A 26,072-nucleotide genomic window follows, 5' to 3' on the forward strand; every position below is an offset into this window, starting at 1 on the left:
ACCGTGGTGGGTTATGTGGATGGCAGCCAGCAGGACGGAACTGGGATAAATCCCGATTCTCAAGGCTTACAGGGACAGTGTCCCTCAGGCCTGGGCCAGCATGTCCCTCACCCAGCATTCACACTCTGTGGACACAGCTAAAGGTGGGACCATCCCCACCTATTTGTAGCAGTCTAAATTCTTCATGCAATGAAGGACAGTTGTCGAGCTCAGCACCATTGTCAACAGAGAGGGACAGGCGCCTTCAGAGGTTGCTCTGTCTCACCGTAGGTGGGGCAGGTAGAAAGACAGATGGGGCCCACTGACCCCCTTCATACTGAAACTGCTGAGGGGTTAGGGCACACGGCCAGTTCAAGCTGAGGCTTATAATTTTAAAACTTTTTTTTTTAATGTTTTGGGGAAGAATGCCATGATTTTTCTGATTTCTCTTCCGGCTGCTGGATGCTAGCAGGCAACAGCGGGACCATAGTTTATGGAAGGCATCAACAACAGCAACAACATTTGATTCCTCTACACATTGGCCCAGATTCTTATAATGACTTAATATGAGGACTAAGCAGCTGCTTCTATATTTTGCATTGCCTGAGTAAAAATACCTGGCAAGTAGTGAGGCCTGACCACAAACATTTTTAAAGTCTTGAAATGATTTCCTCATTTACTTCTTGTTTCAAACGTGTACAGACCAGATGTCTAAGTGCCAACAGTCCTATAGCACAGTTCTGATATTTATTTATGCTGCAAACATGCAATGGTAAGAGCAAGTTAATAAGAAAGAAGAAAGCATATGTGAAATATTGGCTTGGAAGGGAAAAATATCTGACACGTGTAAGAGACATCTTTACTCAAAAAATGTTTGATTGCAAGGGCAATGTGAACACAAACTCTTGCAAATGGTCAGCCATGACATTGATTTTAAATAGAAATGTTTCCAAAAGAAGCACATAGCTAATACTAAATGAAGTCCATTTATCTGGACAGCATTGGAAAGCAAGCAAGAAAGCAAGCAAACTCCCCCACAATGTGACATGGTCTAGGTGATCACGCTCCAGAGTCACCCTGTAGAGATTACTCTAATAGCTGTCCAAAATATATATTTTAGCTCCCCGTCCACTGATTCTTTCTGACAAAGAAAATTTCACATGCCTCTGCGATCTCATTGCTTCTGGTAAGCTTGTGCTTCTGCTGTGCAATTTACTTGAAATATTTCTGCCACAACTTCCCCATCTGGAGAGAGGGAGAGAGAGAGTTGTTCTTGCAGATGCTCTTGGAAGTTGTTTTTGCAGAATGAGAAATGGAGCTAGACATTCAGGCTGTCCGTTTCATCCTCTGTAGTTTTCAGCCCTGGCAGAGATGTGGACTGCTCTCGTGACACACAAGAAGCAGCTTGGAGCTGAGAGGTTTTGATGAAACTGCCTGAAGTGCTCCAAGAAGGTCATCAGAGGAGAATAGCAGGCAAACTGTTGGAGACTAGCAAATATAAATTATGCAAGTTTTCTGATCTTGCTTCTTTGCTTTGTTCAAGCGTGACTATGAAATCCTGCCTTTGAAAAGAGGCATTACTGTTGAGTGGCTTTTGTGAGGTGCATTTTATGAAGTAGAAAGTACTCTATTTTTTTTACCCTTTGTTTTAATTGGTGTCTTCTTTGCTTATTTTTTCAGTTATATGCCATTTCTAGAAATATCTCTCAAAAGGAAGTTTCTGGTGTTACAGTCAAGGAGTCAATAGGTAGCTGCAGCACTTCCTATGTACTCAATCTTAACTTGTCCCCTCTAGCTGTACACATCGTGGCAACAATGCTCTTAACACACACGCTTTGGGCTTCCCCATACTGCTTTCCCTCGGCCCATGGAGTGGCATGGAGATAGGGCTGGAGACACAAAAGAATATTTCCTCTGCTGCTAAAGTTGGAGGGTGGAAGAGGCAGAGATCTCGTGAGAAAGAACTGATTGACCTGTGATTGTGGAACAGGATTAAGAGCCCAAAGGACTTGCCAGTATTGTAGACATTGTTATGCAGCTCTTGCCATCGATCTTTTCAGTGTAGAAACTGAACACTAGTGATACTTGCGTACTGCACTAGAGTGCAGCAAAGGTGAATATAAGCGTGTTGGTGAGTAAAGGAGATTCAGCAGCGGTGTATTTATTACCCCAGGGGCATCACAGGTGTGTTTATGGGGGTTTCCATGCCTAGTCCAGAACTTGGCTGAGGTGTACAAAAACTTTACTGACACATCGTTAATGCAGATTATCTCCAGTATTCACCCATGTACTGTGTGAAAGGTGGTCTGAGGAAACACAAGCCCGCTCTTTTGGAGACTGAGGTCTCAACCCAGAAACTCATGAGCAATAACTGGAACCAATCCACACAAGATGTAGCCCAGTACAGCACATATAGGACAATGACTCTCCTGCTTCAGGTTTCCTGGCATCCCTTGAACATGGTCTGATTTCACTTAGGGCGCCTTAAAGACAGTTTGTGCCTAAAGGCACATCTCTGCTAAACAGACATGAGGTAGGTGTCCACTTTACCTCCTCCAGAAGGATCTACGCTGATAGTTGAAGTGATGTTAATTAGCCAGCTGCCTTGTGTCATGATGTGAACACTTACGGTTGCACAAAAATGCATGGACATTCTACCAGAGTCAGAGAGCAATAGTAAGGAAAGTTCTGTTGAATTCCCTCAGAGGGTTGAAAAAGAAGGTACGTTCACTGCTTGAGCAGAATTCCTTAGGGAATGACTAATGTGTTGAGACTCAAATGGTAACATGCACTATCCGTCTCAGTCAGTTTTTCATTTCCAAATCAACACAACAAAAGTGGATGTTTAGGCAACCTAGTAACTACTCTTCCTTTTTAAAAAGGGCAAAGATCAGAAATATGAATCTGGAGGATATTTCCACCAACTCCCTCAAACAAATAAACGGAGCTCGCTATTACACACTTCAGTAATACATTCTGAGTTAGATATCAACTGTCACTCCTTGAGAGAAGCATTGACTTTGAAAGGAAACTTTCCCCAAAAGGCATAAAAGGGAATACATTGATATTGAACATACCAGTGATCGACATGGATGTGTACTGATAGCACTGTGTCTCTAATGCCATCACAGGTGGCTTTATTCTGTGCTTCAGGTCCTGTCTACGTGACGTATATGAAGAACAAGAACAATGTGACGGAGTTTGTCTTCCAGGGACTCACACAAGATGATACATTAGCAAAAGTATGCTTCACATTCTTCTTAGTCTTCTATGCCACTGTTATTCTTGGAAACCTGCTTAGCATCATCACTATACAGAACAGTCAACAGCTGGACTCTCCCGTGCACTTCTTCCTGAGCTGCTTGTCCTTTGTAGATATCAGTTACTCTACTGTCACAGTTCCCAAACTCATTTGTGACCTTCTTGCTGAAAAGAAGACCATCTCTTTTGTGGGCTGCATAGCACAGCTCTTTGGGGTCCATCTCTTTGCCTGCACCGAGATGTTCATCCTCATAGCAATGGCGTATGACCGTTACACTGCTATATGCAAGCCGCTTCATTACGCAAGCATTATGAACAAGCATGTGTGTGGCCGGCTGGTGGCAGCTTCGTGGGTGGGAGGCTGTGTGCACTCCCTGGTGCAGACCCTGCTGACTGCTCAGCTATTGTTTTGTGGGCCCAATGAGATCGACCACTACTTCTGTGATGTACACGCTTTGCTGAAGCTGGCCTGCACTGACACCTACATGGTTGGTTGCATCGTGGTTGCCAATAGTGGTCTGATTTCCTCGGGCTCTTTTGTTGTTCTTGTTGTGTCCTATGTCATTATTTTGGTCTCTTTGAGGACACACTCTTCCAAAGGGCGTCTCAAAGCACTCTCTACCTGCACCTCCCATATCACTGTTGCACTTCTGTTCCTTGGGCCATGCATTTTCATCTCTATGCGCCCTTCCACCATCTTCTCAGCAGACAAGATAATCTCTGTGTTTTACACCATCATCACGCCTATGCTCAATCCCCTGATTTACACCCTCCGAAATGAAGACATGAAAAAAGCCTTGAAAAAGCTGTGGAGCAGAAAAGCAAAGAGGAGTGAGACATGAAACAACAGGGTGAGTGTTTGTAAGATGACTGTAGCTCAAGAAGCCATGGGGAGGCAAAGAGAAGTGTTCAGGAGGGACTTTTCAGGAATGTTGTTCTATTTTTAGCATGGCTGTTCAGAATAGAACTGAGACTAAATTCAAAGTTTTATGTAGCTCTCATCTTTCTTTGGAAATTGTCGGTCAAAAGGATGTGAGCATATTGTCACCAGTCAAACCCGAGCCTTTGGGGTGGTATTGGGGCTTTTACCTTTGGACACCTTAGAGTTGTGTAAGTCTCAGGTCTAGGCTTCTCCTGGCATTAAGAGGAATAACTAAGTATTTTGAGAGGTTATGATTTCCCACTAGCTCCTATGAGCTTCGGAGAGTGGTGTCTGCTCACGTTTCTACACAAAAAAAGTGATGGTGGTGCTAAGCTTCCAAGAGAAAGCAAATCCTTCAGGATGGCACAGCACAAGCAGGTTTCATCTCACATATATTGGTGTGCTGACATGAGGTGCCTCAACTTGAGAGAGCTGCTGAAGACAGCAAGAGACCTTTGAGGGGACTGCGATTCATTGCATGGTAAAATAGGAGCATGAGAGGAGCAGGATGCTGCACTAGGTGTCTGCCTTACAGTGAAGGGTGACATCACAGCATCACAGAATCACAGAATCGCTGAGGTTGGAAGGGACCTCTGGACATCATCTAGTCCAACACCCCTGCTCAAGCAGGGTCACCTAGAGCATATTGCACAGGATTGCATCCAGGCGGGTTTTGAATATCTCCAGAGAAGGAGACTCCACAACCTCTCTGGGCAACCTGTTCCAGTGCTCTGTCACCCTCACAGTGAAAAAGTTTTTCCTCATGTTCAGATGGAACTGTCTGTGTTTCAGTTTGTGCCCGTTGCCTCGCGTCCTGTCACTGGGCACCACTGAAAAGAGTCTGGCTCCATCCTCTCGACACCCTCCCTTCAGATACTTGTACACATTGGTAAGATCTCCTCTCAGCCTTCTCTTCTCCAAGCTAAACAGGCCAAGCTCTCTCCGTCTGTCCTCATAAGAGAGATGCTCCAATCCCCTAATCATCTTTGTAGCCCTTCGCTGCACTTGCTCCAGTAGTGCCACATCCCTCTTGTACTGGGGAGCCCAGAACTGGACGCAGTACTCCAGATGGGGCCTCAGCAGGGCTGAGTAGAGGGGGAGGATCACCTCCCTCAACCTGCTGGCAACACTCTTCCTGATGCACCCCCAACACCATTGGCCTTCTTGGCCACAAGGGCACATTGCTGCCTCATGCTTAACTTGGTGTCCACCAGCACTCCCAGGTCCTTCTCCGCAGAGCTGCTTTCCAGCAGGTCAGCCCCCAACCTGTCCTGGTGCATGGGGTTATTCCTCCCTAGGTGCAGGACCCTGCACTTGCCTTTGTTGAACTCCAGGAGGTTCCTCTCCACCCACCTCTCCAGCCTGTCCAGGTCTCTCTGAATGGCAGCACAGCCCTCTGGGGTATCCGCCATTCCTCCCAATTTTGTATCGTCAGCAAACTTGCTGAGGGTGCACTCTGTCCCTTCATCCAGGTCATTGATGAAGAAGTTGAACAAGACTGGACCCAGTATTGACCCCTGGGGGACACCGCTAGCTACAGGCCTCCAACTAGACTCTGCGCCTCTGATCACAACTCTCTGAGCTCTGCCATTCAGCCAGTTCTCAATCCACCTCACTGTCCACTCATCTAACCCACACTTCCTGAGCTTGTCTATGAGGATGCTATGGGAGACAGTGTCGAAAGCCTTGCTGAAGTCAAGGCAGACAACATCCACTGCTCTCCCCTCATCTACCCAGCCAGTCATTCCATCAGAGAAGGCTATCAGATTGGTTAAGCATGATTTCCCCTTGGCGAAGCCATGCTGACTACTCCTGATCACCTTCTTGTCCTCCACATGCTTGGAGATGGCCTCCAGGATGAGCTGCTCAAAGAGGATGGAGAGTGGCTTAGCAATACCATCCGCCAGCTCCCTCAGCACTCGTGGGTGCATCCCATTGGGGCCCATGGATTTGTGGGTGTCAAGTTTGCTTACATGATCTCTAACCTGATCCTCCTCCACCAAGGGAAAGTCTTCCTTTCTCCAGACTTTCTCTCTTGCCTCCAGGGTCTGGGGTTCCTGAGGGCTGGCCTGAGCAGTAAAGAATGAAGCAAAGGCAGCACTCAGTAACTCTGCCTTCTCTGCATCCTTCGTCACCAGGGCACCCACCCCATTCAGCAAAGGGCCCACATTTTCCCTAGTCTTCCTCTTGCTACTGATGTCTTTGAAGAAGCCCTTCTTGTTGTCCTTGACATCTCTCGCCAGATGTAATTCCAAACGGGCCTTAGCCTTCCTCGTCGCATCCCTGCATTCTCTGATAATGTTCCTGTATTCCTCCCAAGTGGCCTGTCCCCCTTTCCACTTTCTGTAGACTTCCTCCTTCTGGTTGAGTTTTGCCAGGAGCTCCTTGCTCATCCATGCAGGTCTCCTGCCCCCTTTGCTTGACTTCCTACTCATAGGGATGCACTGATCTTGAGCCTGGAGGAAGTGATGTTTGAATATTAACCAGCTCTCTTGAACTGCCCTTCCTTCTAGGGCCCTAACCCATGGCATTCCTCCAAGTAGGTCCCTGAAGAGGCCAAAGTTTGCTCTCCTCAAGTCCAGGGTTGCGATCCTACTCAGTGCCCTGCCTCCTCCTCGCAGGATCCTGAACTCCACCATCTCATGGTCACTGCAGCCAAGGCAGCCCCCGACCTTCACATCTTCCACCAGTCCTTCTTTGTTTGTTAGTACGAGGTCCAGCAGCACACCTCTCCTTGTTGGCTCCTCCACCACCTGTGTCAAGAAGTTGTCACCAATGCTCTGCAGGAACCTCCGGGACTGTTTGTGCCTAGCTGTGTTGTCTTTCCAGCAGATATCGGGGTGGTTGAAGTCCCCCATGAGAACCAGGGCCTGGGATCGTGAGGCTACTTCCAGCTGTCTGTAGAAGGCCTCATAAGTTTGTAGCTTTTGAAATAAGAGTTTATTTCTGGGGTCAATATGGCATAAAATATCTCGCACCTTCAGGCAAGGAAGGTAGGCCTATTTCTTCATTGTAGAGATCAAAAAGATATTTTTCAATCTGCAGATAGAATCATAGAATAATTTAGGTTGGGAAGGATTTCTGGAGGTCATCAAGTCCAACCTCCTCCTCAGAGCAGGTTCAGTCAGATCAGATTGCTCCGGCTCGATCCAGCTGAATTTTAAATGTCAGCACAGATGGAGATTCTACAAATTTGCACCTAATCCAGAGTTTGATCACTCACGTTGGGGCAGGAGAGGGAAATTTCCTCCTTCAGTTTCCCAAGTAGTCCATGGAAGAGAGCAACCTGTTGATAGCAAGCTCATTGAAGCCCTTTTCTGAGAATTAACTGGGCTAGTTGCTGTGCTTTAGGGCGGAAAAGGTTGGGTAGGTTGGAGATAAACAACAGCCAGCTATGCAAAGATAACTCCGTGTGTAAAGGCAGTCTGGTCTTTTGTGCATCTAAGCAGGGTAAGCTTTTTCCTCACTTAAACTGTGTACCTAACCATTATAGGCTGGTTTTAATCCTGCTGTCTGCTTCTTGAAATGGGCAAGTACTTCTGAAGATTTGGCTCAAGGGGGGAATAAACTGGCTTGGTATCCACAGTATCTACTCTTGCCTTTCTGGATGAAACAGGTCAGTAAGAGAATAGTTTTGTACCTATGCAATACCTTGAAGCCTATGCTAGAAACAGACCTCAGCAAGAACTGAAACCTCCATTCAGTCACCCACATGATAAGAACTCCGCTTTGAGAGCGTCAGCCAGGTTACTGGTAACCTCCAAGAGATTAACAACAATTTTTCATGTGAGGTGAAGCTGGTAGAACCTTTACAGGGATGACTGATTCCCTTCTTGTTCAGGATTCCTTCCCTTTTAGCATGAGATTTTTCCCCCTCTAAATGGAAAGTATTTCATTTGGTGACTCTTCCCAATTAATTCCTGAGCAGAAGATGGCCACTCTTCCTTGGCAACAGGGATGCAAGCAAATGAGAAATCCTTTCTCAGCCAAACCTGGAGGATCTTGTGGTATCTGCTCCTCTTTGGGAAGATGCAAAGCTGAGTTTTCCTGCTGCTGTTGCCATTTAGAGCTTGCCACCATTTCTTTCAAGAGAGGAAACTCTTACTTTCTTCTGCCAGGATGTGGATTTGTTATTTGTATGTTTACGAGTTGCAGTCCCAAAGGTCAGGGTGGTGGAGGTCCATGTAATGAAGGCAGGTCTTAGCAAGTTGGCATAGCTGCAGCCTAACCATTATATTCCTATTTCAGCAAGGCTGAACGGGGGCTGCTTTGTCCTATTAATGGACTTTGTGGTCCATACTGAGCTCTAACTACCCTGCTACCAATGCCCAGGGGAGTTAGCTAGTAGGCAAAAAATGTATTGGTGATTGCAATACAGGAAGAATGATGTCTGAACTAGTGTCAAGACCATGTATCTTCAGGAACAAGCGGGCCATTGCCCTTGGAGTGGGCCATTTGGATGATACTGTACACCCAACCGTGGCCACGAGTGAGGGGAGAAGAGTGCTCCATAGATGTCCTCAAGAAAAGCAGACTTTTTTCCTTAAAAAAGGAGAAAGAGGGCACACGAAAACCATTGTAGTGCCAGACTAGGACTGGTGTTTCACAGTGCTGCTGTTGCCTTTTGAATAAATTATTTTATCTTTCTGCGCTTTCAACTACATGTCTGTCATCAATGTGATTTTGAGAATAAACGAGCAATCATTTCTGGGAGAGGAGAAAGTTGGGAAAGGCTTTGGAATCCTTTTATCAATTCAACTAAGCTAGCTCTAAGGATAGCTGTTCTGTCGCTAACAGATGTTTCATCCCTTCTGGCTGAGTTTACAAATGCTGTCCCTCAGTTGGCAGAAGGAGTTGAAATCTTTATTGAGCTGAAAGTGACAGAATTAATCTCAGACAGGTGAGAGGTTCCTGCCCCTGCATAAGGTTTACAGTCAAAGGCGGATGGAAAGAGGTCTTGCGGATTCCCTTTGCATTTCACTGCAAGCCTGTTAGGGCTGTTATTTCCCCTGACTTCCTCTCCTTAAAGCTGTGCATAACTATAGCAAAGATTGTGTCCCTGTGGTCATCTATGGCACCCTAAAGAAGGATTTTACAAGTCTCAGGAAAATGTAGCCTTTTGGTCCTGCTAGTTGTCATCTTTCTGTTGCTGCAGAGGCTGAAGCTCAAGGTTTATCTCTTGTTTCTCATCATTAAGTATCGTCAGATATGTGAAGATCACAGTTTTTACACGTATCAATGTTGCACTGTCCTTATCTTGAACAGAGAAGTGAGATTTTTAATCCAGATTTCTGAGGTGTCCAAAATTGTCTCTTTCAGTGGACTCCCAGCTCACAGGAAGGAAATAGCTTGAAAAGAAATCACAGGCATCATTTTATTTTCCTGTGTATGTTTACAGGTCTCTGGGAAGAGCAATGTACACTACTACTCTTCCAGAAAATGACAGGTAGGTTGTCATCAAAGAGCTTCCCTGCACAGCAATGGGTCATGTCTGCACACCTCTCTCTGCGCTGATGTTTAAGATAGTCAAAGCCATCTAGAGCTAAGCATCAGCAGAACCGGCAGCATGTTTCAATCAAGAATCACAATCTCAAACCTAAATATGCTTTCTGACAAATATCATCAAAAAGAACAGATTTTCATGAGCCCTGCATTCATCTAAGCCCTGCATTCACCTATGCCTTAGTCTCCACCTGGAGAAACCCAGACAAAATTAGGGAATTTAAAATGTTAAAGAGCTGCTGTCTCTTCAAATCTACAGTTTGCTTTTCTAAGAAAGCCTTCTGATCCAACATCCAGAATCCTGTTCCTCTTCTTCCCTTCCCCAAATCTCAGTTCCAGGAGGAGATTTGGGAAAATCCCGGCCTTGAATCACTTGTCATGACAGCAATGCTAAAGTAAGTCCATTTGCAGTAGAACAGCATTGCCCAGAGTCAGGAGGTCCTAGGGGCATTTGGGGGTTTCCCTGCTGCAAACAGTTGAGGAAAACTCAATGAACCAAGAACAGTACTGTTAAGAATTTTAGGGAAATTTTCAGTGTTCAGCTAGGAATTAGGTTATATTGTGTGGAGTATGGAGAGATATTGGATCCCTGTATTTCCACTGAGATACCTATTCCTTGTAAAGCACCAGACGACTGGCCAAAGTATGAAACTTCATCCAGTCTCTAGATAAAGCGGTGAAAAATGTCCCGACAATTGAACTGGATTGTGGCTCCAACATTGACTATGGTATTTAACCGTGCTTGGATCGCTGCTCTGACAGATTATAAAGCTCAGCTATGACATAAGGTCAAGGCCTTGGAAAGGTGTTAGCAGAGCTCCTTTAAATGAAGCGTTCCCAGAGACACCAGGCTGGCACAGACTGATGAAAATCGGAGTGAATGCCTGGCACTGGGGAACGGCCTCTGTGTCCATCAGTGTTCCTGGGAGCCTTGGAAAGTCTAGTACAGTGTATGTCACCCTTCACTGTAAGGCAGACACCTAGTGCAGCATCCTGCTCCTCTCATGCTCCTATTTTACCATGCAATGAATCGCAGTCTCCTCAAAGGTTTCCTGCTGTCTTCAGCAGCTCTCTCAAGTTGAGGCACCTCATGTCAGCACACCAATATATGTGAGATGAAACCTGCTTGTGCTGTGCCATCCTGAAGGATTTGCTTTCTCTTGGAAGCTTAGCACCACCATCACTTTTTTTGTGTAGAAACGTGAGCAGACACCACTCTCCGAAGCTCATAGGAGCTAGTGGGAAATCATAACCTCTCAAAATACTTAGTTATTCCTCTTAATGCCAGGAGAAGCCGACCTGAGACTTACACAACTCTAAGGTGTCCAAAGGTAAAAGGCCCAATACCACCCCAAAGGCTCGGGTTTGACTGGTGACAATATGCTCACATCCTTTTGACTGACAATTTCCAAAGAAAGATGAGAGCTACATGCAACCTTGAATTTAGTTTCAGTTCTACTCTTGTCTGCTGAGAAGATGGTGGAAGGGCGCATATAGATGAAAATGCATGACCCAAGGAACAGAAGTGCAACAGTGATATGGGAGGTGCAGGTAGAGAGTGCTTCGAGACGCCCTTTCGAAGAGCGTGTCCTCAAAGAGACCAAAATAATGACATAGGACACAACAAGAACCACAAAAGAGCCCGAGGAAATCAGACCACTATTGGCAACCACGATGCAACCAACCACGCAGGTGTCAGTGCAGGCCAGCTTCAGCAAAGCGTGTACATCACAGAAGTAGTGGTCGATCTCATTGGGCCCACAAAACAATAGCTGAGCGGTCAGCAGGGTCTGCACCAGGGAGTGCACACAGCCTCCCACCCACGAAGCTGCCACCAGCCGGCCACACACATGCTTGTTCATAACGCTTGTGTAATGAAGCGGCTTGCATATAGCAGTGTAACGATCATACGCCATTGCTATGAGGATGAACATCTCGGTGCAGGCAAAGAGATGGACCCCAAAGAGCTGTGCTATGCAGCCCACAAAAGAGATGGTCTTCTTTTCAGCAAGAAGGTCACAAATGAGTTTGGGAACTGTGACAGTAGAGTAACTGATATCTACAAAGGACAAGCAGCTCAGGAAGAAGTGCACGGGAGAGTCCAGCTGTTGACTGTTCTGTATAGTGATGATGCTAAGCAGGTTTCCAAGAATAACAGTGGCATAGAAGACTAAGAAGAATGTGAAGCATACTTTTGCTAATGTATCATCTTGTGTGAGTCCCTGGAAGACAAACTCCGTCACATTGTTCTTGTTCTTCATATACGTCACGTAGACAGGACCTGAAGCACAGAATAAAGCCACCTGTGATGGCATTAGAGACACAGTGCTATCAGTACACATCCATGTCGATCACTGGTATGTTCAATATCAATGTATTCCCTTTTATGCCTTTTGGGGAAAGTTTCCTTTCAAAGTCAATGCTTCTCTCAAGGAGTGACAGTTGATATCTAACTCAGAATGTATTACTGAAGTGTGTAATAGCGAGCTCCGTTTATTTGTTTGAGGGAGTTGGTGGAAATATCCTCCAGATTCATATTTCTGATCTTTGCCCTTTTTAAAAAGGAAGAGTAGTTACTAGGTTGCCTAAACATCCACTTTTGTTGTGTTGATTTGGAAACGAAAAACTGACTGAGAAGGATAGTGCATGTTTTGATTTGAGTCTCAACATGTTAGTCATCCCCTAAGGAAATCTGCTCAAGCAGTGAACGTACCTTCTTTTTCAACCCTCTGAGGGAATTCAACAGAACTTTCCTTGCTATTGCTCTCTGACTCTGGTAGAATGTCCATGCATTTTTGTGCAACCATCAGTATTCACATCATGACACAAGGCAGCTGGCTATTTAACATCACTTCAACTATCAGTGTAGACCCTTCTGGAGGAGGTAAAGTGGACACCTACCTCATGTCTGTTTAGCAGAGATGTGCCTTTAGGCACAAACTGTCTTTAAGGCGCCCTAAGTGAAATCAGACCATGTTCAAGGGATGCCAGGAAACCTGAAGCAGGAGAGTCATTGTCCTGTATGTGCTGTACTGGGCTACATCTTGTGTGGATTGGTTCCAGTTATTGCTCATGAGTTTCTGGGTTGAGACCTCACTCTCCAAAAGAGCAGGCTTGTATTTCCTCAGACCACCTTTCACACAGTACATGGGTGAATACTGGAGATAATCTGCATTAACGATGTGTCAGTAAGGTTTTTGTACACCTCAGCCAAGTTCTGGACTAGGCATGGAAACCCCCATAAACACACCTGTGATGCCACTGGGGTAATAAATACACCGCTGCTGAATCTCTTTTACTCACCAACACCCTTGTATTCACCTTTGCTGCACTCTAGTGCAGTACGCAAGTATCACTAGTGTTCAGTTTCTACACTGAAAAGATAGATGGCAAGAGCTGCATAACAGTGTCTACAATACTGGCAAGTCCTTTGGGCTCTTAATCCTGTTCCACAATCACAGGTCAATCAGTTCTTTCTCACGAGATCTCTGTCTCTTCCACCCTCCAACTTTAGCAGCAGAGGAAATATTCTTTTGTGTCTCCAGCCCTGTCTCCATGCCACTCCATGGGCCGAGGGAAAGCAGTGTGGGGAGGCCCAAAGCGTGTGTGTTAAGACCATTGTTGCCACGATGTGTACAGCTAGAGGGGACAAGTTAAGACTGAGTACATAGGCAGTGCTGCAGCTACCTATTGACTCCTTGACTCTGTAACACCAGAAACTTCCTTTTGAGAGATATTTCTGGAAATGGCATATAACTGAAAAAATAAGCAAAGAAGACACCAATTAAAACAAAGGGTAAAAAAAATAGAGTTCTTTCTACTTCATAAAATGCACCTCACAAAAGCCACTCAACAGTAATGCCTCTTTTCAAAGGCAGGATTTCATAGTCACGCTTGAACAAAGCAAAGAAGCAAGATCAGAAAACTTACACAGTTTATATTTGCTAGTCTCCAACAGTTTGTCTGCTATTCTCCTCTGATGACCTCTCAGACGACTTTAGGCAGTTTCATCAAAACCTCTCAGCTCCAAGCTGCTTCTTATGTGTCACGAAAGCAGTCCACATCTCTGCCAGGGCTGAAAACTACAGAGGATGAAACGGACAGCCTGAATGTCTAGCTCCATTTCTCATTCTGCAAAAACAACTTCCAAGAGCATCTGCAAGAACAACTCTCTCTCTCCCTCTCTCCAGATGGGGAAGTTGTGGCAGAAATATTTCAAGTAAATTGCACAGCAGAAGCACAAGCTTACCAGAAGCAATGAGATCGCAGAGGCATGTGAAATTTTCTTTGTCAGAAAGAATCAGTGGACGGGGAGCTAAAATATATATTTTGGACAGCTATTAGAGTAATCTCTACAGGGTGACTCTGGAGCGTGATCACCTAGACCATGTCACATTGTGGGGGAGTTTGCTTGCTTTCTTGCTTGCTTTCCAATGCTGTCCAGATAAATGGACTTCATTTAGTATTAGCTATGTGCTTCTTTTGGAAACATTTCTATTTAAAATCAATGTCATGGCTGACCATTTGCAAGAGTTTGTGTTCACATTGCCCTTGCAATCAAACATTTTTTGAGTAAAGATGTCTCTTACACGTGTCAGATATTTTTCCCTTCCAAGCCAATATTTCACATATGCTTTCTTCTTTCTTATTAACTTGCTCTTACCATTGCATGTTTGCAGCATAAATAAATATCAGAACTGTGCTATAGGACTGTTGGCACTTAGACATCTGGTCTGTACACGTTTGAAACAAGAAGTAAATGAGGAAATCATTTCAAGACTTTAAAAATGTTTGTGGTCAGGCCTCACTACTTGCCAGGTATTTTTACTCAGGCAATGCAAAATATAGAAGCAGCTGCTTAGTCCTCATATTAAGTCATTATAAGAATCTGGGCCAATGTGTAGAGGAATCAAATGTTGTTGCTGTTGTTGATGCCTTCCATAAACTATGGTCCCGCTGTTGCCTGCTAGCATCCAGCAGCCGGAAGAGAAATCAGAAAAATCATGGCATTCTTCCCCAAAACATTAAAAAAAAAAGTTTTAAAATTATAAGCCTCAGCTTGAACTGGCCGTGTGCCCTAACCCCTCAGCAGTTTCAGTATGAAGGGGGTCAGTGGGCCCCATCTGTCTTTCTACCTGCCCCACCTACGGTGAGACAGAGCAACCTCTGAAGGCGCCTGTCCCTCTCTGTTGACAATGGTGCTGAGCTCGACAACTGTCCTTCATTGCATGAAGAATTTAGACTGCTACAAATAGGTGGGGATGGTCCCACCTTTAGCTGTGTCCACAGAGTGTGAATGCTGGGTGAGGGACATGCTGGCCCAGGCCTGAGGGACACTGTCCCTGTAAGCCTTGAGAATCGGGATTTATCCCAGTTCCGTCCTGCTGGCTGCCATCCACATAACCCACCACGGTGAGGAGAAGACACTGAGACGTCCGCAGTGTACTGGTGCATGCCTGTGAAATGGGAACCCACTCTGCCACCCCCTGCATAGAGCAGAGGACATTCGGGGAACCAGAGCATTTGCGACATTGTCCCACGGTTTGGTCCGTAGATGTGCCGCTCTCCTGTGCAGGGAACACCTTCTTATCTTGAATCACACTTAAGCCATGTTAAGGTGCAACACAAGTGCAAGCAAGTGTTTATAGGGAACGTGAAGTGAAGGAAGGAAAAAGAAAGTGCTTTAGCTACTTTCAGAGTGCATTACACAGATGTCTTTCTCCCTCACGCACCTGATTTGCTCTTTTCCTCCTGGCAAGGTAGGAGTCAGGGTCCCGTGGCTCCTCGTGGCTCCTTCGTCCTTGTGGAGAACCTTAGCTGCTACAACTAACCTCCCTGTGGCAGCTGTGACTGGCTCTGAGATGATTTAATCTTCCATCTTCACATTTCTTCTCTTCCCTCCTGCGGGAGTAGCTGCTCCAGCTATTCCCTTGGAATACATGTTTTTTCCTTTGCCTGGGCCTGTAGATGTGCCCTGTTGGGCTACGAGGCGGACATGCCTTGAGTACAGGAATTATTCCCAAATAACACTTTTTTTTTCATTGACACATAAAATTGTGCCCCCCAATGCTTTCTTTGCCCCCCAATGCTTTCTTTGGTGGCGACAATTTCCTACGGTGAGCAATTTATCTTTCCCTTGGATCTTTGATTCTGTTTTAGTAATAAACATTAAAATGCAAAATCTGAGGCAGAGATGAAGGGCAGAGGGGATGGCTAGGAAGGAGGGCATTAGTGATAGGTGAACTAATGCAGAAAGGCAGAGAGTTGCTGCACTGGAATGGGAAGGGGAGAAGCTTCTCCTCATATCATCTGCATCAGCAAATGACTCAGCCAGCATCTAATATCAGCACTTTAATTGCTAACCCATGGATTCAGCATATGACAATGCAGTACTCCTAAGAAGGCATTTACTCCAAAGTAAAGGGGAAGGAAGCCTTTGGTACAATTGCTTCCAGCAGCAGGTGACCAACAGCCTTGCAGACACCTTGGGCCATCGTTTCCTAGCTGAGTAGATTACAGAGTAGATGGAGTTTGTCTGACGGAAAGTTTACACCTGGGAGAGCTCGGACTAATGGGATGCTCTGCCTGGAACACATTTTAATATTTTTGATAGCATTCATTTCTTTATTTGCTGGTGTCTCAGCAGTGCTTGGAAGCCCCAGTCCTGGGCCTGTGCTGTTCAAAAAGAGAACATAAAGGGAATCCCTGCTAGTCACAGAGTTTACAATGCCATTCCAATCAAAACATGAACTTTCAGTGTCTTCCTAATTACTGCAACAGCTAAAACCAAGCTTTTCTTCAGAAGGGAGCTTTCAGTAAATTTTCCAAAATGGAATTATAGTGAGAGAGGCTTGATTTTCTCAGCTCCTGAGAAAATGTTACCACAGTTCTACACTTCACCCTTTTCACTCCAGACTTTTCTATTCCACAGTTTTCTTATGGCACTTTTCATCTCCTCATTTCTCAGCGTGTAGATGAGTGGGTTCAGCATGGGCGTGATAATACTGTAAAACAGAGATACCTTCTTGTCCTCCGAGAGATTGCTGGATGGGCGTATGTAGGTGAATGTGGATGGCCCAAAGAAGAGAATCACCACAGCAATGTGGGACCCACAGGTGGAGAGGGCTTTGTACCGCCCTTCGGACGTTCGCCTTTTCAAGGATAACAAAATGACAATGTAGGATGTGACCAGGATGAAGAAAGAGACCAAACAAATCATTCCACTATTGGCAACGACAATGATGCCCGCAACATAGGTGTCGGTACAGGCCAGTTGTAGTAGGGGATGGACATCACAGAAGTAGTGGTCAATTTTGTTGGGGCCGCAAAAAGGGAGGCTAACGGTTACGAGGGTCTGCACCAGGGAGTGCACAAAGCCCCCCACCCATGAACCCATCACCATCCAGCCACACACACGCCTGGTCATGAGGGTGGTGTAGTGGAGGGGTCTGCATATGGCAGAGTAGCGATCATAGGCCATCGCTGTGAGGATGAAGACCTCAGCGCAGGCAAAGAAATGTAACCCAAATAGCTGTGCCATGCAACCCCCAAAGGAAATGGTTTTCTTCTCAACAAGGAAGGCAGCAATCATTTTGGGAGCTGTGGCAGAAGAGAAGCAAAGATCTGCAATGGACAGGTGGCAGAGGAAGAAATACATGGGGGAGTTCAGACGTTGACTGCTAACTACAGTGACAATGATGAGCAGATTTCCTGCCACAATAACAATATAGAAGAACAAAAACACCACAAAACATATTTTCTGCACCCCTTGGTTCTTTGAAAGGCCCAGAAGAATGAATTCCTTCACACTGCTTACATTCTCCATGTTGATCAGTCGGGTGCCAATATGCAATATACAGCTTATACACCTGGGAAAACAAAGACAGACACATGATTCATCAGCATTTTTTCATTATTTATGATGAGTCCTATATCGGAAGTGGATACAAACCAAGAAAGATATAGCATTAGTATTAAGCTTATGAAGTGTTTAGTTTCTGTCATGTATTTTTTTTTAACAGCTATTTAATTCTCCACAGTACAAAGCTTCTGCCATGGCTTTGGTGGCACAGAGATCGGTGCACTCTCTGATATGTTCCTTAATCCTGGTGCTCCAGGATTTTGAAGGACTGGCTCCATGGCTGATAGCCTTCCATGCACTAAAGACAAGGCCAGATTGTTCACCTTGGGCACTACGAGGCAGATAATGCAGCATGTTTGCCCTCAGGGGAGACAAAGTCCCTGACAGCAATCTTTGTAAAATGGGTGTCTTTAAGAATACCTGGAAATATTGCTCAGAATGATGATTTGCTTTATAAGTACACATGATCTTTGAATTCTTGTTTAGAAGGGAAATGTAACCACAGGCAGAGAAAAGAACTCTCTTGTGTATATACATTTTGAAATGTAAATATGAAATGTCACAGGCTGAAAAATGAGTTCTGGGAAGGTTATCTACCATGGAGGGAAAAAAAATTGCACATATGACTTAATGTAGTATTTCACATTGTTCTAAATCTCAGCATTGTTTCTATCAGAGGAAGGAAGAATGAAAGACTCTTGTGAGATCTTCTCTCCCAGCACTGTACTGATTTTACCTGGTGTGATTTATGATATGCTCTGCGTGATCCTTTCAAGGGTTAACTTAGCTTAATGAAGCTAATCTAACTAAACTCCTTCAACAGCCAGTATAAGTCTCTCTATAGGCTGATTCAGAATGACTAAATTAGGGTCCTTTGCAGAACCCTTTTTTCCTCCACTCACTATGAGGAGCTTAAGTAAATTAGCACCACCAGGTTAGAATGACCTTTAGAGAATAATCCCTTTTGGTCCCTGAAAGTAGCTCAGAGCTTTTTGTATGCCATCTACCTGTTTTAGGTTATGGCTGAGCTCCTTGTCCCTAGGCATTTCTACATCATACAGTTTCTCATTCGAGACAAGGTCACATTCCAGCATAAACAAGGGACTTCTTTGGTTCACCCTGCATTCCAGCTACAACCCATCGAGCATTACGTGTCACTAATAAATGAGTAGCCTACATCTTTAGAAAGAGTGTAACGTCTCTAGCTTGCCATTATGCACCCAGACCACCAGAATTCCTTTGGTCAAAGAAGTCTGTGAACCACCAGATTAAACTCTTCACAGAGAGTTTAAGGTCAGCCAAAAGCGGGCACTCTTTTAATAAAAATATCCACTGTATGGGCTTCCTTCTAGGATCAAAACATTCCCTGTCAGCTGGTGTTAAAATGCACCATTTTAAGTCCTGCAGAATTACATCACAACCAGGTCTTCTCATTTGTCTTGGTGATCTGTGAGCAAATCTGTGGAATGCTTCAGTTAAGCCAAGTTATCTACCAACTACTTCAATCTGCAGCATAATCAGAAATTCTCGTGCAGGCACAAAGTGATCAAGCATCCACAGGAAACACTGAAACTGAGAAAACCCAAGATTACTTTCAAACCACCAAAGTGAAGCCGAGAGAGGAAGTGGGCAAAGTTAGGGACTTTTCCTATGCTTACAGTTGTACTTACACTAGATGAAAGTTTTTCAAGCAGAAGGGTAAACTTTACATGGATGGTTCCTTTTCAGATATTTCTACAAGGAAAAGGATCAGTAAGAACAACGGGAGGTCAGTTTCTGCCTCGTCTTACCAGGTCGTGATCCTTTCTACCCCTCTTCCTTCTACTGAGCAACGACGTAGACTTCTCAACAAAATAAATGACAGGGATGAAATGAGCACACCTTTATGGCTGTGCAGTACCCAGACGAAAAGAAATAGCTGGGCTCCATCCAAGCCAGAGCATGACTGGAAGCATACCACAGCAATCGCAGGGCCATATTTAGGCAGTCAGAAAGGAGTGACCGAGAGAGAAATGGTCAGGGGAAACTATATGCCTGAATACCAGCAGATGGCAAACTCCTGAGCTAAAAACAAGGTGTGCATCTACAAAAGGACTGATTCACAATTCAGACAGCTCGACTATGTGTCTTGCTTGATAAGGTCCTTTCCATCACCAACCAAACTGCATTTAACAAACTACCCATCTGTCTGATCTCATCTCATCGACTTAAGTCATGTAGGCACCTGTACCTAAGCTAGGCATATTACACCTGACCAGTCTACTTGTAGATGTGATGAATCATGTGCTGCAGGTACCCGTTTCTTACTGTTGACTCCAAGAGGATTACTAGAATGACTAATTCAGTAGAGGATTCCCACCAGTTATGGCTTATCTCTTCAAGTGCCTTTGCAGGGATAGACCTGAGCTATATGACATAATGCAATCAGCTGCAAAATAAAATGAATCTCATGTTTACTCTTAACATCTCAAAAAGAGTGAGAAATTGCACCATCTCCTTACTGCATGCATTCTTCCCTAAAATCTCAGGTGGTTATGGGAAACAAAAGAATAATATCGAAGCAATCGAATCTGCGGCTGTAGAACTAGCTCTGTGTATGATTCTAGCCAAAGACAACTAGAGACAGTTGATAACTTCAGTGGAAGTTCCTTTCTGTATTTTCACATTTGTTCAAGAAGAAAGGGAAGGGAAGAGGAAAGCAAAGCAAAGCAAAGCAAAGCGAAGCAAAGTGAGAAGCCAGAGAAGCTGCAAAACTTACCTCGCCTGTGTTTAGAGATCTAATTTTTTGTGTAAGGGCTGTACAGCTTTATCTCCTCAACTTCTGTCTCCCCTGGTATGAATGTGTTAGAGCACAGCGCCTTTAAAGAACATAGAATGGCTTCTGGAAAGCTTCCAAAACTTGCTTAGGAGGTGGCTGTTAGTGTATAATCCAATCCCATCTAATTTATTACTTGCTTTCGTGTGTCACAAGTGTATCTTGATGTTTCCTGCCTGTGTGAGAAGTGGTTTAATAGGCTGTGTGGATGATGTGACCTGGGTGTGCTGAATGATGCTTTCATATCCCAGCAGCTGCAAAAAGGGCTGAGAAGAAAACCGTTTAAGTACCAATCTTTAACCCTCTCCCAGGAAATCTTCCACCTGAAGGGCTCTTGGGGCTGGAGGAGGGAGGGGTGGAGGCTTAGTGAAGGGAAGGCATGAAAGAAAGGGGCAAAGGAGGAGAATGAGTTCTGTCTTGATTGAAAAGTTTAAGTAAATATATTTTAAAGAAACAGTTGTCAGTCAATGCTTTTATAATGATATCACAAAGGCATTTCAGGGTTTCTCCATAAGAAATAACAGTCAAAGGAGTAGCTGAATATTCAGCTGGACAAGCATATGCATGGACCTATGCAGTTAACGCTTCTCGGAGTTCTTCCTTCCTCCAAGCTGATAGTTGTATGGATTTCCCATGTGTAAAGGGCCATTAGGTCCACTGCTCTGGCTTCCTAGCATTGTGAATGCTAAAAGAGTCCATTTCTAATGCAGATATTTTCTCTCCTTTTTTAACTTCTGTGTATTCCAAAAAACATGTAAAAGAGAAATCTTCATTAAAGAAAAAAAGAAAGAAACCTCAAGCTGTAAGAAGAGTCACCATCCTCCAGGGATGGTAAAGAATTCCTATCACAGGAGTCTTTTAAGGACAGGTTGGGCTCATTTCTCTCAGGAGTGGTTACGATTAAGTTTTTATAGGGACAGAAGATGTCCTGGGTGACCTCTTGATGACCCTCCAAGTCCTATCTCACCAGAAATTTCATCACTGGAAATCCAGTGAATAAAGCCTCTTTGCAAGAATTTGCATGTTTTAACAGAGGTCAGTGAATTACCAAGTCAGTCAAAAAAATCCTTCATTTACGAATTGGGAAACTGAGGGAGGACATCACCTATTTAATGCCGATGGAAGTCAGCAAATTTAACCCTGACTTAGTCACTCTAGGCTCTTCTGCGGAAAAAAATGAATGTCTCTGGAGGCAGATGCATCTGATCTACCTCAGAACTGATTTTAGGATGCGATTAGGTGTGAAATAGACACCTAGCTTTTAAACAAAATAACTTAGGGCGGACAAATCTCACTGTCACGATGGGCCCCATCTTTCTTAACCTGAGCAGCTGCAGTCAAAGGTGAACCTATGAAATGAAACAAATGAAGCAAACAGACATGCTGATTTATATCAGCATATCATCTCAACCAAGGACCAAGTCAAACTCAACATGGCTCTGAACTCTACTGTGTATTTGTAGCTTATGCCTCACAGATGTCGGGAAAGACATTATCTCAGCTGCCATCCTTTACTTTGTTTTGCTGAAATTTCTGGAAATGTGGAATGGCCTGATAGCAACATAGTTAACATCTCCATCTCCTCTGCACAGAATGCCAGCAATCTCCACAGTGAAAACAGAAATCCTACAGTTAATGAGAATAAATACTGGTAAAGAAATGTCTTGGTGAAAATAGCCCCCTAACTTAAATGTCCTTTTACTGTCGCCTGGAGTCTTGGGCAGCTTAATGAGGGTTAACAGTAGTCACTGCAGGAAACAAGAGTATTGGGTAAGAAGGTAAACAAAGTCTTACAGTCTTTGGGAAAGGAAGAGGAGCAACAGATGACAGAAGCCAGAGATCAGGTCAATAGCATCTGGCCTGCTAACCTAGTATGAGTCAGCCTGCCACTTTCTGTACCCAGTGGCACACATGGCAGCAACTTGGCTAGCATCGTATTCATGTCCTTTTGTTTCCCTAGCCAAATGGACTACCAGAGGTGACTTAATGCACAAGTCCAAATGAAGAATTGCTGCTGCCTCCTGCTGCAAAATAATTCCCCATAGGGGTGTGCTTAGTGCCAGCAAAGGAGAAAGGTCTTTTCTCCATTTTCATTCCACTTACCTTGGCACCTGGCTCTGGACACCACTATGGCAGCAGGTCATGCTCAGGGGAGCTGTGATTTGGACAAGGAGGGACTGTGCATGGTGAGATGAACGAGGTTTTGCAGCTGGATAGTGAATACTGGCAAGGGGGTTGTTGATAGAGCCATGGTGAATGTGTTGTGAATTTGATGATGGGCAGGATGGGGACAAGGCACGGTGTGGAGGGAAGTTGTGAAACTTAAAATGGATGCTACATGGCCAGGGGCTGTCTTCACGGAGTTTGTGAAATCAGAAGTGCCTGAGGTGTGGTGAGGGACTGTGCTGAAAGATCGTATGAAGTGGCAGGTGATACTGTGGGTGCTAAGCTGTGTTGAAAGACCTTGTGACATCAGAAGCGGACATCGTGTTTTGAAGGGTAACACTAGGAGAGGTTGCAGAATTGTGGCTGCTGAGGTGTCATAAGGCTGGCTAGAGAGTTCAAGGAGACCCTACTGTAGAACAGGTAGTGCGAAGTAGTAGGGGAGAATGTATGGTGACAACCTGTGTTGGGAGAGGTTTTGAGGTCAGAAGAGGACACTCGGTAGTGATGAGTGTGCTAAGGGAAGTTCTGCAGTGACAGTGGACCCTTGGGGAATGAGAAGTTGTGTTGAGGGAGGTTGTGAAATCAGCAGCAGGCATTAGGGAAGAGGACTGACCATTTCTCAATCTGTGTGACCCTGAGCAGCAGTAGAGCATCTTCTGCAAGGTCTGTGAAACGAGAGCTGCTCATGGATGCATCTGGGAAGCAAAGCATCAGTGCAAGAGTCAAGCTATAACTCTGGACAGACAGTTCTTGAGTTCTTTATATCGTGAGACTGTCTGAAGAAGGGAGAAGTAGTGAAAAAGCATTTCCTAAGCCATGACAGTGACAGGTTCTGTGCTGGGAGGGAAGGGGGAAGTGGTTGGAATCTAAGTGACCACATACAACAAACTAGATCCTTCTCCAAGAGAGTGATTGGCTGTTTCTCCAGACGTCACATTGAAATGACCACGGCTTTTTTAACAGTGTCTAAATAGCCCAGCACCAGGATTTGATTTTACAGCACAAGGATTTTATCTGGATCATCAGTCACAGAATTCAGGTGACAATTTTCACCAGCAGATCCACACCAGGCAGTTGCTGCAAATAGTCCCTGAAATACCAAGGAACCCACAAGAAGGTGAGAAAGTCCTGGATGGCTGCAACGATCTTTGCCATTGCCCTCTGTCTCTTGCTTTCTGCCATGATTTTGGAGAGATGGTGAGGGGAAGGGAGGAGAAAAAAGAACGGGGGGAAAGGATCTCCAATATTTTCCTTTCCTGCTGGTTAGAAATTGGCTATAGCTACACAATTGTCTTGATCATCTTCAAGATAAGGAGATCTTCTTTCTAGGGATCTTTTTCCAAGAACAAATGCTATTGCATTGCCCTAAATGCCCATCTGTCATAGAAGGTGGCATTCTTCAGAGATCAAACACTAGCAGTTTTGGTCTTAGATGATCAATTAAGATTAGCTGAGAAAACACAACAGCATAACTCTGCGTCCAGACAAGGAGATGTCGTTGGAGTGCCAAGTTTGTTCAGACTAACAGCTGCCACAAGAACTATACTGTACTCAGCATGTAAACCACAGGAAGGCTGTTTAATCTCAAGGGAAAGAAAGACCAGCTAGACTGCTGCTATTTGATGCAGGCTTTCATTAATTAGTTTCATTAAGGAAGTAGACTCAGGTTTTGAATATGCTTTGGAGGCAGGAGTCTTACCAAAGGAGTCTACCAAAGTCTTATAAGAGATATACGAGAACTGTGAGTGACTTTTCCACTTGCTTTTGCACAGTCTGTGGAAGTCATAGGATGGTTACTTCACTTGCATTATATGGAATGCAAAGTTTTTGATGATTCAGCATATCTCCACAGGGCGTCCATTACAACCAGTATGACAGCACATGACAGTACATATCAATGGCCCAGGCTGATGCTATTTAGCATTATGAAATCTGATTGAAATGCCTTAGCTAGAAACGTAATCACCTGATGTTCCCTAAATGGCCAATGGAGAGAGAGGCACCTCCAGAGGATGACCCACATTTCAGGTGGGGTGAATTGCCTTGTGGAGATGATGGCAGCAGGGAGGTAAAACAACCACTCTCTTAATGTGAGCACCTGGTCAGAAGGTTGGAGTGGGCAAAGGCAGAGGTAGGTGCCACTCAAATAGTTGCGTCCTCTTTAAATCAGTTGGCAAATTGCTGCAGGTCACACAGAGAGGTTGTGGCAGAGGAGTGTGCTGCAACTGGATTCTCCAAAGTGTAGGTAACCACTAACCATCGGGTCTTCCTTTCTCCTCACAGCATACTTGGTTCACAGAATTAGCAGCTGCTTCAGGTACTTTCTACTGTGGATCAAGGTCTGATAATTTTTCATTGTGGGAGATCTGCTGCGACCCCACAACCAGATGGAGAGGAAGTGGACGCGGTCATAAGGCTATATATTTTCAATGGGCTTGCTACAGATGTTCAGGGAGGAGGTAGCCTTCTGAGTGTTACTGGGCAAGCAGTAAGCTACTCTACTAAGATAAAGAAACAGAAGGTGAGTTTGGACTCAGATGTTACATGCAGGACTTACCTGCCTGTTCTGAAACAAACTGTGCTACAACAGACATTCCTTGCTTTCTGAAAGAGACAATGCTTTTTATTTCCCTTAGTCCGTTTCAGAAGTACATACTTAAATTCTTTCTTGGATCTAACAGGCTCTAAAGGCTTGATGTTAGAAACACTCGAGGTCTCATAATGGCTGAGGATGGAATCTTCTAGCTCCCTACAAAAGAGTATGCCGCAGTGCCAGAAGTTCCCTGGGTTCAGTCAACCCTAACAGACACATCCTGCAAGCTGTGGTGATGAAATTAAGGGTGCAGTTCACCTCACCTGTCTTTAGCCATCCATATGTTAAGCCGCTAGATGAAGCTAGCACCATGGGATGTGTCTGCAGTCAGCAGAGAAAGACAGGCAGCTGACTGTGCACACCTAAGACACCTATCTTAGGGCCAAAATATTACCCTTGCAGGTGCTCCTAAACCTCCATTAATTCTAATGGTAGCTTTAAAAGCTAAGTGCAATGAGACATTTGTATTCTTAATGGACAAAGTTAGGTGCAATGGTTCCACTTGGATTCTCAACCAAGCACTGCCGGTGTATATGCCTGTCACAGACTCATGCGGCAAAACTATCCCCGCTGCCCCGGCTATCAGCTGGACGAGGAGATTACCTGCATAGTCTTTCCGTGTAGCACTGAAGACAGGGTGGGTTGTTGAGACGAAACAATAATGTTTTAATTTGTCACATTTCACCCGTTCAGGCAGTCTGTCTCCCCACTTGCTGTGGCATTTGACAAAGGGGTAAGGAACTATTTGTGTCGGTTAGATTATCTCATGATTCACCTCTTCACCACTGTCCTTATTTTGACTTGTTTCTCTCTTCTTTTTGACTATCTCCTGCTGTCTTTCATGGCACTTCTCTATCTTGTCATGTCCAAATTAACAGCTGGCAGGGCGAGTAGGAAAGCATCACACAGTTTGACCTCATTGCACAAAAATGGAGTGAATTTTATTTCTGGACCTTTGGTTTTGGAGGTTTTT

This window comes from Apteryx mantelli, chromosome 4 (genome assembly GCF_036417845.1).
Source record: "Apteryx mantelli isolate bAptMan1 chromosome 4, bAptMan1.hap1, whole genome shotgun sequence".
Classification (NCBI taxonomy): domain Eukaryota; kingdom Metazoa; phylum Chordata; class Aves; order Apterygiformes; family Apterygidae; genus Apteryx; species Apteryx mantelli.